The sequence below is a fragment of the Vombatus ursinus genome, unplaced genomic scaffold (assembly GCF_900497805.2).
Source record: "Vombatus ursinus unplaced genomic scaffold, bare-nosed wombat genome assembly UNPS02009205.1, whole genome shotgun sequence".
NCBI classification, from domain to species: domain Eukaryota; kingdom Metazoa; phylum Chordata; class Mammalia; order Diprotodontia; family Vombatidae; genus Vombatus; species Vombatus ursinus.
The window spans coordinates 65,066,959-65,079,510 of NW_020948983.1; the positions used below are offsets into that span (position 1 = coordinate 65,066,959).

A 12,552-nucleotide genomic window follows, 5' to 3' on the forward strand; every position below is an offset into this window, starting at 1 on the left:
ATCCCCCTCATTTACCGGACCCAGAGAGGTTAAGTGGCTTTCCCCAGATTGCACAGATAATACATTTTTTGGGCAGCATTTGATCCCCAATCTCCCCTGTGCCAAGTCCAGTGCTCTAGCCACTGCAGTATGCTGCCTGATGCATCAATGTATATCCTGCGTGGGACAGAGGAGTACTCTAAAGTATCTGATGAGATCTTCCCAACTATATTAACCTGTATTTTGACATTTGGAACATTTGGAGATTTCAACATGAAACAGCATGCAGTGGAAGATGATGAAAACTATGATTGATAATGAAGGAATGAAAGAAGCCAAATGGTTATATGCTACATAGCAACCTCATTCCTATATATCATGGATACTCTCTTTAAGCAGAGAGTCGGAAAGCACTGATTGTGGTGATCACTAAATGACATTGGAAAATACAAAACTGACCATGATGAAAAAAGACAGGAAATGACTAGTTACAGATATAGCAGTCATTTCAGAATTGGCTGTATAGGTCCAATCAGATCATCCATTGCTCAGAGCAAAGGTCAAAATAAATGCCAAATCAGAAGGAAGGATAAAGACAAGACACTGTATGCAATTGTAACAGCTCTTATCTGACCTTTTAAAATAAGTTGTGATTTCTCAATTGGAAAATGAATAAGAGTAAACACACTGATAGATGTTGACTGGCAAGATTTCTTGAGATGCTTAACTCACTACATATGGGTATAGTCTGGGACTCCTCTCTTCTGTTCTCTTCTCTTCCCTTCCCTTCTCTTTTCTATTTTTCTCTTCTCTTCTTTTCCCCTTCTCTTCCCTTCTCTTCCTCTCTTTCTCCTTCTTTCTCTCAGCTCAGGAGCTATTTCCTACATGAGATCTTTTCTGACCTCCCCATTTTATAAGGGTACAAGACTATGGAGCTGTGGAAGGAACTTTAAGAATTGGAAGGAATCTTAGAAGCTATTCAGTCTAACATCCCCCTTCCCCCATTTTACAAATGTGGAAATGGAGGCCTTGAGAAATTAGGTGATTTGGCTATGGTCATACAAATAGCAAGTGGCATGGCCAACATCCAAATTCATATCCTATAGCTTCCAAGTTCACTGCTCTTTTCACTGTCTTGTTGTCTTGCTTCCACATTTCCCTAAAATTCTTTTAATTTCCTTTGTATATAATTTTCATGTATTTGTCTGTGCGTATATCAGGTCTAGGCAGCTAGGTGGTGCAGTGGATAGAACACTGGACTTGGAGTGAGGGAGATGTGAGTTCATATCCCTCTTCATATATCTACTAGCTGTGTGATGCTGTGCAAGTCACTTAACCCCTATTTGCCTCAGTTCCTCATCTGCGAAATGGGGACACACTGGAGAAGAAAATGGCAAACTACTCCAGTATCTTTGCCAAGAAAACGTCATGAAGAGTCAGACACAATTGAACAACAACAGCAAAATACTGGATCCACCCAGTTTAATGTAGAGTATGGACTTTTTCATCTTTTGTCTTTGTATCCCTGGTGCCTATTATAGTGTTTTGAAAATTGATAGCAATTAATATTTACTGAATTGAATTTAATTGGATTGATACAAAACAGCAGCCATGACGAGAAAACTCAAAAAGCCCAGAAACAGCCTCTCTCAGCAGACATTTCATCTCTTTGCCAAGTTGAGAGAAATGGCACCCAAGAGCAAACTGATTTGGAGTATAAGCTCAGCTGCAAAACATTATAAAGGAAGGTTAAAGAAGACTATGAAGAAGAATTTATCACAAAATAGTAAAAAGCAATTGATGAGAAAATGATCCTTCAGAGAGCTTGTCTAAGTTAGAGAATCCTGAAAGGAGTTGTAAGTAAAACTGGAAGAAGCTAACAGACATGAAACGTAACAGCTCCACTATTGCTTATATAGATACCTGTATACCTGTATAATAAGCAATGGTAGGGCTACCATATTGATTTCTAATCACCACAATTTGGTAAGCAGGACTTAGACCTGCTAGGTTGAGAGCATGTTGGAGTAAATTAGTAGAGTAGGCATTCACACAGAGGTATGAAGTGTGAGGTCATATGGGGTGTTGGGTATTACAGAAGGAATAAGGAAACCATACATATGAAAGTGAGTAGCTTCTGAGGGTCATGACTATAAGTAGGAATGTGGAAACAGTTGAGAAAAGTAAGCAGGACAATGGCTGGGATGCAAAGAACCATGGAGAACATGAGTTAGGACAATCTGGTGGTACCATGCTGTGTATGGATGCCATACAACCAAGAGCTGAGGAAGATGCAGAACAGGTATGTGGACCCCAGAGCAAGTGAAAGAGTGAGCCAAGACTCCAAGAGAAGCAGGCCATGAGATAGGGTATGAAGCCTCTACTATGACCCTGACTTCCTTCATGCTTTAGCACTTCCACAACTAGTATTGTGAATTTGGTTTTTGTGGGATGGGGAAATAACTTTCTGGAGAATAGAAGAGAAAACTGACAATATTCTTCCTGCTAACAAGTTTAATTTCTATTCATAAACTTTGTTAAAAAAAGATATGCTCTCTGTTTAAATGTTTATTAGGAATTTATTCTCTATAGGGATGGAAGGACTGACTATTACTACAGTAGAGAATTAGAAACAGACCAAATATAGATGTTTTAGAGACGCTTCCGGGTCAGAGCAAAAGTGAACCAAACTAATTGTATTTAGAAAAACATTGACTAATATTGAACCTAATTTATCTGTCTTCAATCAACACGCTGTTTACACAAGTAACCTTAATTTCTCCCATTATTTTTTAGTAATCTCATTTAGCAAGTTTTCTTCCTTTTGTATGAGTTGTGAAATGCAAAATTCTACTTTCCTGAGTGACTTCAGCCTCACTAAGAAATAATCTACTTTCCCTACATGGGGTTGAGCCCAGTTTTTTCTTTCCATTCCCAAGTATTGTCTAATGCTGGTAATGTTTCACTTTTGTCTACAGTCCTCTTTCTAAAATAGGAATGGTTTAGATTTTTTAATTAGATTTTTTAAGTTGCCTGGTGCTTGTTCTCCTTTGATTGAAAAAGTTTCTTGAGGAAAGAGATTTCAGAAATTGGGATTTTATGACATGGAATAGAGCCTTTTTCTTCATTGCAACAATGATAAAATCAATATGTAGAAAAGAAACCAATATTTTCCAGTGATAGAGAGAGTGTGCTTCAAGAGGAGGAAACCAAGGAAATGAGGGGTAAAGGAGAAGGGAAAGGGGAGATAGTGGTGTGTGGTTTATTGAGGAGAGCCCATAGCAGCTTTCATTTAGAATTTGAATTTATAATATTTATCCTCAAGTTCTGAAGCTCACTACCATTCCTGCACTTTCACCTTCCCCACATTTCAAGAGCTATGCTCCTCCATGCTCCAACCCATCCCAATTTCTGGATGAAACTGACAAAATTTATAAAACCAAATCTTCCTTCATAGGAAGGAGGTAACTAGGTGGAGTAGTGCCTGACCTGAAGTCAGGAAGACACACCTTCCTGAGTTCAAACCTGGCCTCAGACAGACCTTGCTGGGAGACCCTGGGCAAGTCACTTAACCCTGTTTACCTCAGTTTCTTCATCTGTAAAATGACCTGGAGAAGGAAATGGCAAACCATGCCAGTATTTTTGCCAAGAAAATAGGGTCATGAAGAGTCAGATACGACTGAAATGACTCAACAACAACAACAACAACGGAAGACGATTCCCCCCACTCCCTGTGGTACCTCTGGACAAGATGAACAAAATAAATATAACCAGACTTCTGGGCAATAAATATCATTTGTTGAACACCTGCATGGATGTATTCCATCCACGGTGGGGAAACTAGGAAATAGAGGAAAAACTAATTAATTTGGTCCCTTCTGATTTAGAATATTTTCTAGTTTGAATAGGGATCCAAAGTTTACCTTTGCTTGATCTATTTTTAAAAGTGTTGAGTTGCTTAGTTACTCATCCCACAAAGCTAGTATTTGAACCTAGACCCTCCAATTCCAAATCTAGCATCCTTTCTACTACACTATGCCGTCACTCAAAAAAAAGTGATATAGAAGACATGAAAATAATTTATAATTATCAGTCATTACATAAATGCAAGGCTTTATTATTGCTGTTGTTAATAACAATACCTCTATAAAAATCTGACTATTATATCCTTATCTCATGAAGGTAAACTTTTGTTCTCCAAGACTATGTGAACAACCCACAAGCAACAACAGATACTCCTAATTGAGCTCTGGGCTACAACAGGGCTCTTTAATGTTATCTCTGATTCCTTGAAGCAGATCAGCCTAGCAATTTAGGCCACAAAAACAAAGAATATGCAGAAAACGTGTTGTTTAGCTCATGACATGGAGTTAAATAGGAAGACCATTGAATTAGTCTGTAGGCAGAGGCAGCTAGTTAGCATGGTAGATAGAGTGCTGGACTTGGGGTCAGGAAGCCTTGAATTTGAATCCAGATACTTACCACCTGTGCAATCTGGTGATCTAAGTAACTTAACCTGAATCTGCCTCAGTTTCTTCATCTGTAAAATGGGGAGAATAGCATCTGCCTCCCAGGATTACTGGGGGGTACAAATTAATATTAGTAAAGTGATTTTCAAACCTTAAAGTGCTATATAAATGTTAACTAGGTAGGTATCTTGGCCAGGTGGTGTCACAGATGAACAAAGGACTGGGTCCAGGTTTGAACAGAAGGAGGGCCATCAGGATAGGTCACAACTGGGAGATTGCACAATGTATTCAATAGTGTCAAGCAGTTCATTGTCATAAACATTCTAAACAGTTTTTTAAAAGCACAAATGTTCTCCCAGTGATGTTCTGTTGCTGTGAATCCTGAAACAGTATAACCTTAGAAGAATTACAATTGCAGGCAGCCCTAGGGGGCAATGGAAAGACACATTTGAGGTATAAGTAGACTGTAGCCTATTACTAATGATGACTTCTATGTCATGGGTGGCATGGGAACATTAAAGAAATCACATAAGAATAATTGCTATGATTTTTATAGTGCTTTAAAGTTTGTAGGATGCTTTACATAAACTCATCTCATGTCACCTTCACAATAATCCCGTTAGGTAGGTGTTATTATTATCCCCATTTTACAGACAGGGGAACTGTGGCTGAGCTTTATTAAGTGACTTACCCAGGGCCACACTGCAAAGTGTCTAAGGAAGGATTTGAACTCTGGTCTTCCTATGACCAAATCTAGCCCTCTATTCACTGTCCCACCCAGATGCTTAAGCTGAACTGGAGACAGAATGGCTGTGTGGCAAGAGGCATGAATAGCAAATTGATAGACCAAGTACTGTATCTGTAAAATATTAATAACCAGGGGATCCTCCTCGGAATGTAACCATTTGCTCAGGATCTCAGCTCTGAGCACACAAGGACTGAGTTCAGTCTCAGGAATTTCTCTCTCTTAATAACCTCTATGGCTCAGCCTTCCCCCCAGAGTAAGCCCCTGGAAACCTCATAATTTGGCTTATGTCTCTCCAAGGGCCCTGCAGCTAACAAAGCTTTACACAAAGAATGTGTTTATTAGAGATAATAAGAACCCAGAAGAAGCAATACAAGAGTCCTCTTCTGGGGAGCTCTACATCCCCTGAGGTTCAGCACCATCCTAACCAAACTCACAGCAATCTGTCTCTTAGTGAAGAGTTGGCTAGAGGAATTGTCTCCATGGTGTTTGCCTCTGGGGTCTACTTGCTCTCCTTGCACTGCTTCTGTTGCCATCACGATAACTGCGACATATGCCCAGACTGCCTCTTAGCCTTTTCTCAGCTCCTCATTCTTCTCTCTGTAGCCTTTGACCATGTTGATCACTCTCTCTTCTTCAATATCTTTTCTCTCTAGGTTTTCGAGACACCATGGTCCCCTGGTTCTCCTCCTATGTGACTACTTTTCAATCTCCTTTGGTAGGTTATTCAGGTCACACCCTCTAGCCTTAGGTATCCCATAGAGTTTTGTACTGGGTCTTCTTCTCTTCTCCCTTTATACTACTTCACTTGGTGACCTCATCACCTCCCACGGATTCAACTACCGTCTTTATGCTGATGATTCTCAAATCTATCTATCTTGCCCTAACCTCTCTGCTGACTTCCAATATGGCATCTCCAACTGTCTTTTATTTTTCTTAAATTTTTATTTAGTACTTCATTTTTCCCAATTACATGTAAAAACAATTTTAACATTCATTTTTGAAACTTTGAGTTCCAAATTCTCTCCCTTCCTCCCTCTCCCCCCGCATTAAGAAGGCAAGCAATTTGATATAGGTTGTTCATGTGTAGTCATGTAAAACATTTCCATTATAGTCATGTTGTGAAATGTGTTCCCTTCATCCAACCCCTCTATTTGTTCTATTCTCTCCTTTCATCTCAACCCCCTCCGCCAACCTGCCCTCCCTTCTATCACGCCCCCCTTTTCTTATCCCCTTTCCCTTACTTTCTTGTAGGGTAAGATAGATTTCTATATCCAATTGAGTGTGTATGTTATTGTCTCTTTGAGCAAATTATGATGAAAGTAAGGTTTACTTACTCCCTCTCACCTCCCCCTCTTCCCCTCCACTGTGAAAGCTTTTTCATACCTCTTTTATGTGAGATAATTTACCCCATTCTACCTCTCCCTTTCTCTTTCTCCCAGTACATTCATCTCTTACCCCTAATTTTATTTTTTTAGATATCATCCTTTCATATTCAACTCACACCTATGTCCTCTTTCTATATATACTCCTAACTACCCTAATAATGAGACAGGTCTTATGAGTTACAAATATTATCTTTCCATGTAGGAATGTAAAGTTTAACTTTAATAAGTCTCTTATGATTTCTCTTTTCTGTTTACCTTTTCATGCTTTTCTTGAGTCTTGTATTTGAAAGTCAAATTTTCTATTTAGCTCTGGTCTTTTCTCAAAATGCATGAAATTCCTCTATCTCATTGAAGGTCAATTTTTTCCCCTCATGGATTATACTCAGTTTTTTTGGTAGGTGATTCTTGGTTGTAATACTAACTCCTTTGCCCTCTGGAATATCATATCCCAAACCCTCTGATCTTTTAATGTAGAAGCTGCTAAATCTTATGTCATAAGTATGTCATGCTGATTGCAGCTCCACTATACTTGAATTGTTTCTTTCTGGCTGCTTGCAATATTTACTCCTTGACCTGGGAACTCTGGAATTTGGCTATAATTTTCCTGGCAGATTTCCTGTCAGGATCTCTTTCAGGAGGAAAGAAGGCAGGGTGGATCTTTCAATTTCTACATTATCTTCTGATTCCATAATATCAGGGCAGTTTTCCTTGATAATTTCTTGAAAGGTGATGTCCAGGTTCTTTTTTAGATCATGGTTTTCAGGTAGTCCAATAATTTTAAAAATATCTCTCCTGCATCTATTTTCCAGGTCAGTTTTTTTTTTCCCACATTGTCTTCTATTTTTTCATTCTTTTGGTTTTGTTTTATTGTTTCTTGATTTCTCATAAGAGTCATTAGCTTCTGTCTGCTCCATTCTAAATTTTTTTTTTTTAGACAATTGGGGTTAAGTGACTTACCCAGGGTGACACAGCTAGTAAATGTCAAGTGTTTGGTCTGAGGCCAGATTTGAACTCAGGTCCTCCTGACTTCAGGGCCAGTGCTCTGTCCACTGCACCACCTAGCTGCCCCTCCATTCTAATTTTTAAAGAATTAGTTTAAAAAATTTTTATTAATTTATTTTGATTTATCAACAATCATTTCCATAAGCTTTTGAGTTTTAAATTTTTATCCCCCTTCCTCCCCAAGACGGCACACAATCTGATATAGGCTTTACACATACATTCCTATTAAACATATTTTCACATTAGTCATGTTGTAAGGAAGAATTAGAATCAAGAGGAGAAACCACAAGAAAGAGGAAACAAAACAAAACAGAAGGAAAAAAATAGCAAATAGTATGCATCAATCTGCATTGAAATTCCATAGTTCTTTCCTTGGATGTGGATTGCCTTTTCCATCATGAGACTTTGAGATGTCTTAGATCCTTGCATTGCTGAGCATTGCATTGCTGGGTGAACTGTCCCAAGCTTCAGGGGTTTTGTGCACCTGTTTTCAGAGATACTTCTAGTGACCTGTAAGTTTTTAGTTCTTCCAAGGTGGTATGATCTAAGGAGAGGTGTTTATTCCTCTCCTGGTCTGTGCTCTGGTCAATGAGTGACCACAAGCACTCTTTTGCCTTGGAACTGTGAGGAGGGTTCTCTCTCCACTGCTGCCATAAGCTCCGCTATGCTAGTGCTACTCCTTGCCCCAGGACTGCCACCCAGGACTGTAACCCAAATCTAAGGATGGGCAAAGCAACAGAGTCCTGCCTCAGTGCCAGCAAAGAGACCCCTGTAATCTCCTTCCCACCAGTTGTTTGATCCACTTACCATCTGTGGGCTGAGAGCTCCAGAAGCAGCCACTGCTGCTGGCAATTCAATCACTCCCAAGGCCTGCTCCTGGTTTGCTGGGGCTGTATTGTGCTGATGTGGCCTGTGCCGGACTGTGCTCCTCTCTCACCCAGGTCCTACAGACTCCTCCTACTGACCTTCTAAGTTGTCTTTGGTGTCTGTGGGCTGAAAAGTCTGGAAACTACCACTGCTGCTAGTGATTAAGTCATCCAGAGGTCTGTTCCTGTTTTGTTGGGGCTGGGTCTGTGTTGGCGTGGCCTGCGCTCCTCTCTCTACCTAGTGCAACAGACCTTTCCTTTTGACCTTCCAGGTTTTCGTGGGCTGGAAATTTGTTTCATTCTGTCTTTCTGTGGGTTCTGCTGCTCTAGAATTTGTTTAGAGTCATTTTTTAAAGGTATTTGGAGAGGTTTGGGGGAGAGCTCAGGTGAGTCCCTGCCTTCACCCTACCATCTTGGCTCTGCCCCTCCAACTGCCTTTTATCTCCCACATCTTGAACTGGATGTCTATTAGACATTCCAAATTCAACATATCCAAAACTTAACTCATTATTCCTTCCCCCAAACCTCCCCAAACACTTCTCCATTTCTAATTTTCTTATTACTGTTTAGGGCAACACCATCCTCCCAGTCTCTCAGGCTTGCAACCCAGGTGTTATTCCTATCGCCTCACTATCTCTCACTCTGCCCTGTCTCTCCTCCCACCCCCTACATATCCAATCTGTTTGCAAGGTCTGTCAATTTTACCTTTCAACATCTCTTGAATATGCTCCCTTCTCTCCTCTCATACTGCCAACAACCTAGTGCAGACCCTCTTCACCTCATGCTTGGACAATTGTAATAGGCTGCTGGTGTGTCTGCCTGCTTCAAGTCTCTCCTCACTCCAATCCATTCAGTTACCAAAGTGATTTTCCTAAAGTGCAAGTCTGACCATGTCACCACCAATGGCTACCTATTGCCTCTAGGGTCAAATACAAAATCCTCTGGCATTCAAAGCTCTTCATAACCTAATCCAACTTATCTTTCCAATATTTTTACACCTTACTCCTCACCCTATACACTTCAATCCAGTGATATAGGCCACTTTGCTGTTTTACAAACAAGACACCCCATTTCTCAGCTCTGGCCATTTTTTCTGGCTATTTCTCTTACCTGGAAGGCTCTCCCTCCTCATTTCTATTTACTGCCTTCTCTGACTTCCTTGAATGCAATGAAATTATAATGACAAAACTTAGTCTCAAAGAAGATATGTGAGAAGGCACCTCCCTCCCTTTGCAGAAGTGGCAATCTATGATGGGAAATGCTACAAATCATGTAAGACTTTTTTTTGATGTATTGGCCAGTTTTGCCGAACTGTTATGCTTTTTACAAATCCTTTGTTTTTAGGTATGGCTGTTTGGGAGGGAGAAGTAGAAGAGATACATTGGGAAATGTAAGAGATGTAAAAAATAAGATATGAATATATATTTATTTTTTTAAAAAGTCAACCCCTCCTAGAAGTGACAATTGAAACTGCTGAAGTAGATGAGGTTGCCCAGGGAGAGAGAGGGGAGGGCCCAAGAACGGTCTTGGAAGATGCCCATGCTTAGAGGGTTGGTAGAAGACAATGAAGCAGGGAAGGAGACTGAGGAATGGTCGATTTCCTCTCCATGCAGTGGAGATGATAATAGATATCTTACAGTGTTACTGTGAAAACAAAGTGAGAAAATTTACGTGAAATGACTATGAAAAGTATAGAGAATGATTAAAATGTAAGATATTGTTATCATTCATTTAGCATATTTAAATAAGCTCTAAATCTGGCTCTGATTGTCTGTAAAATAGGACTGAGTCCCAAGGAGCCTTTGACAGAACTTTGTCCCTTCAAAGTAAAGACTGAGGGGGGATCCTGTGCTTTATACCTCTAAAAATATTTATGCTAGCCAGGTGAAGAAGGAATCTGAGAAAATTTTCCTTCTAACAGGCTGTGGGACAAGACTTAACACAGAAAAGACTGATGGGATAGGTCATCATGAACTTACTGACATTGACTCTAGATCTTGTACACTAGAGAGATTTTACATTTTGACTGTCATATAATTCTCATGTAGACTTTTTTCCCTCCTTTGCTGGACTAAAGTTGAAAGACCTCCTGGAATAGGAAGGGACATGTTCGAACAGTAAGAAGGAGTGTGAGTAGAGTGCAGAATGAGAAGATGTGTGGAGTGGATTCTCAGGGGAATATGGCAGCCAACAAAAGGGAGAGGCCCAAGAATTCAGTGGATCATCATTGGAGGAGTTTCCATTGAAGGTCAGTGGGTGGGTATATTTGTCCAGAGGGAGGTAGAAGTCCAGGCAGAGAGGTGGTTGGTGTCAGAGGGGTCTAGCAGTCTGGTGTGGGCCCAGTTATAGAAGTGCTGTGGCTGGCGGCATGGCTCCATATGGGGAGCAAGATAGTCATTCAGTTACTGGAACTGAACTACAAGATTCCATGAGGGCTTGATTATAATGAACAGGGTAAGAGACCAGTTGCTCAAACCAAATGACAACTAGATTGGGACCAGTAAGATCAACTGGTGAGCCATCCTTATAGCTCTCTTGCCTGGGTTCTGGATAGGTTCCAAGTCTTGATGTGGGCCAAACCTGTATGTGGAGTTTAGGAGATCCAGTTAGAGAAACAGAAAGATAGGGAGCCAGGTCAGTCATTATAGCTGGTTAGACAAGTTTCTGCCCTGAAAGATTCATCCTGGGTGGGAATCGGGTGAGGAGGAATAGTCATTACTCATAGATGATCTGTTATGTTAGGAAGAAAATATTGCTTGTTTTTAAGACTACTTCAAATTACTGGTGACCATCTGGCTATACTAAATCACTACGTAATTTGGACTCTTCCTGGAAAGAAAACAAACTTGGAGCTGTGAGAAGGGCAACCCCATTTCCATGGAATCTACAACAACTCAATAAGTCACAGGATGTCTATCTAGGTCCTTTGCCCTACCAAATTGGGACTTTATCTTTATTTGTCCTCTAGTTGTGGGGGCCATGTGTATCTATTCTTGCCAAGACACTGGGACTACCCTCTCTGGGTCCTAGAATTCTTGAAATTAGGGTTACTACAAAGCAACTCCAAGGCCGATGCTACCTGGAAACTCCCCTTCTCTCTGTTTCTCACAATTTGGCCACAGTGGTTTCTTTTTCCAGAAACCCATGGTTTGCCTTCTTCCTGGGTCCATATTTAGAGCCATGGAGTTGGGCCACTGCCTCTTGGTAACTGGGGCCAGGAACTTAGAATGCAAGAAATTCTCTTCCTCTATCACACAGACAAAAGCATGCACAACTCTCTTTTGTCTTGGGCCCCAGCCCACCCGTAGGGTATCCTGGCTGTTAGCTCTAATGCTCTCTCAGGATCTTTCTGACAAAGGCTGATCCTCCAACTATTCCTCCTTTTTTTATAGCTCCAGCCAGGGGTGTGTTGGAAATAGCTCGTACAGACTCTCAAAAAACTATTATTAAATTTTCAGTGTGAGCATTTACACCTTAGAAATCAGCAAGCACTATAAATCAGGGCTTGATTTATTGTTTTGTTGATTGTCTAGACTTAAGAAAGTGATGGAAAAAATGTTAATAATAGAGATTAAATTTAAAAGTGTGTCCTGCTGTACATTTTTTTTTCAGAGAGCCAGGTTGTTAAACATTTACTAGCATGAAGCAGTGGCTCCCCTTATAATAGTCTGAGCTAACCAATTTCTTACCTACTTAATCTACACTTAGAACGAATCCATGGGTCATGTTCATAACCTTCATAGGGAGATTAAATAAAAATCCCCAGACTCGGTTAGGTGTCCTTTGATCCCCTATAATTAAAAGAATCAAACAAAGGCCTTCAGTGTGTTGGGCAGATCGTCTGTGGAGGACTTACAGAAAAGTCGAAACAAGAATGGTATAGGATAAGAAGGCATGAATGGGTGACCTCCAATAGTGGAGGGAGCATATTTCCATGGATTGACCATAGATCCTCTGAAATATTTAAATACAGTAAAACTTCACGAATCCAGGCTCTGACGGTTTAGAATGTTTGTTAATCCACACACACACACACACACACCTCACTAAAGTCCAAGTATGATGGTTCATCATGGTATAGAGATGATCCTGAGCTTCTAAAG

The 12,552-nt window shown here is 40.4% G+C and overlaps 1 protein-coding gene across 1 annotated transcript in view; it reads right to left on the minus strand.

Moving 5' to 3' along the window:
• LIPC (lipase C, hepatic type) overlaps positions 1-8,525 on the minus strand; it is a 231,140-nt gene extending 222,615 nt beyond the window's left edge. Inside the window, exon 1 of the mRNA XM_027851909.1 lies at positions 8,391-8,525. The gene's annotated coding sequence lies outside the window, so the exon portion shown is untranslated. The remainder of the gene's footprint in view (positions 1-8,390) is intronic.
• Between the last annotated feature and the right edge of the window lie 4,027 nt (positions 8,526-12,552).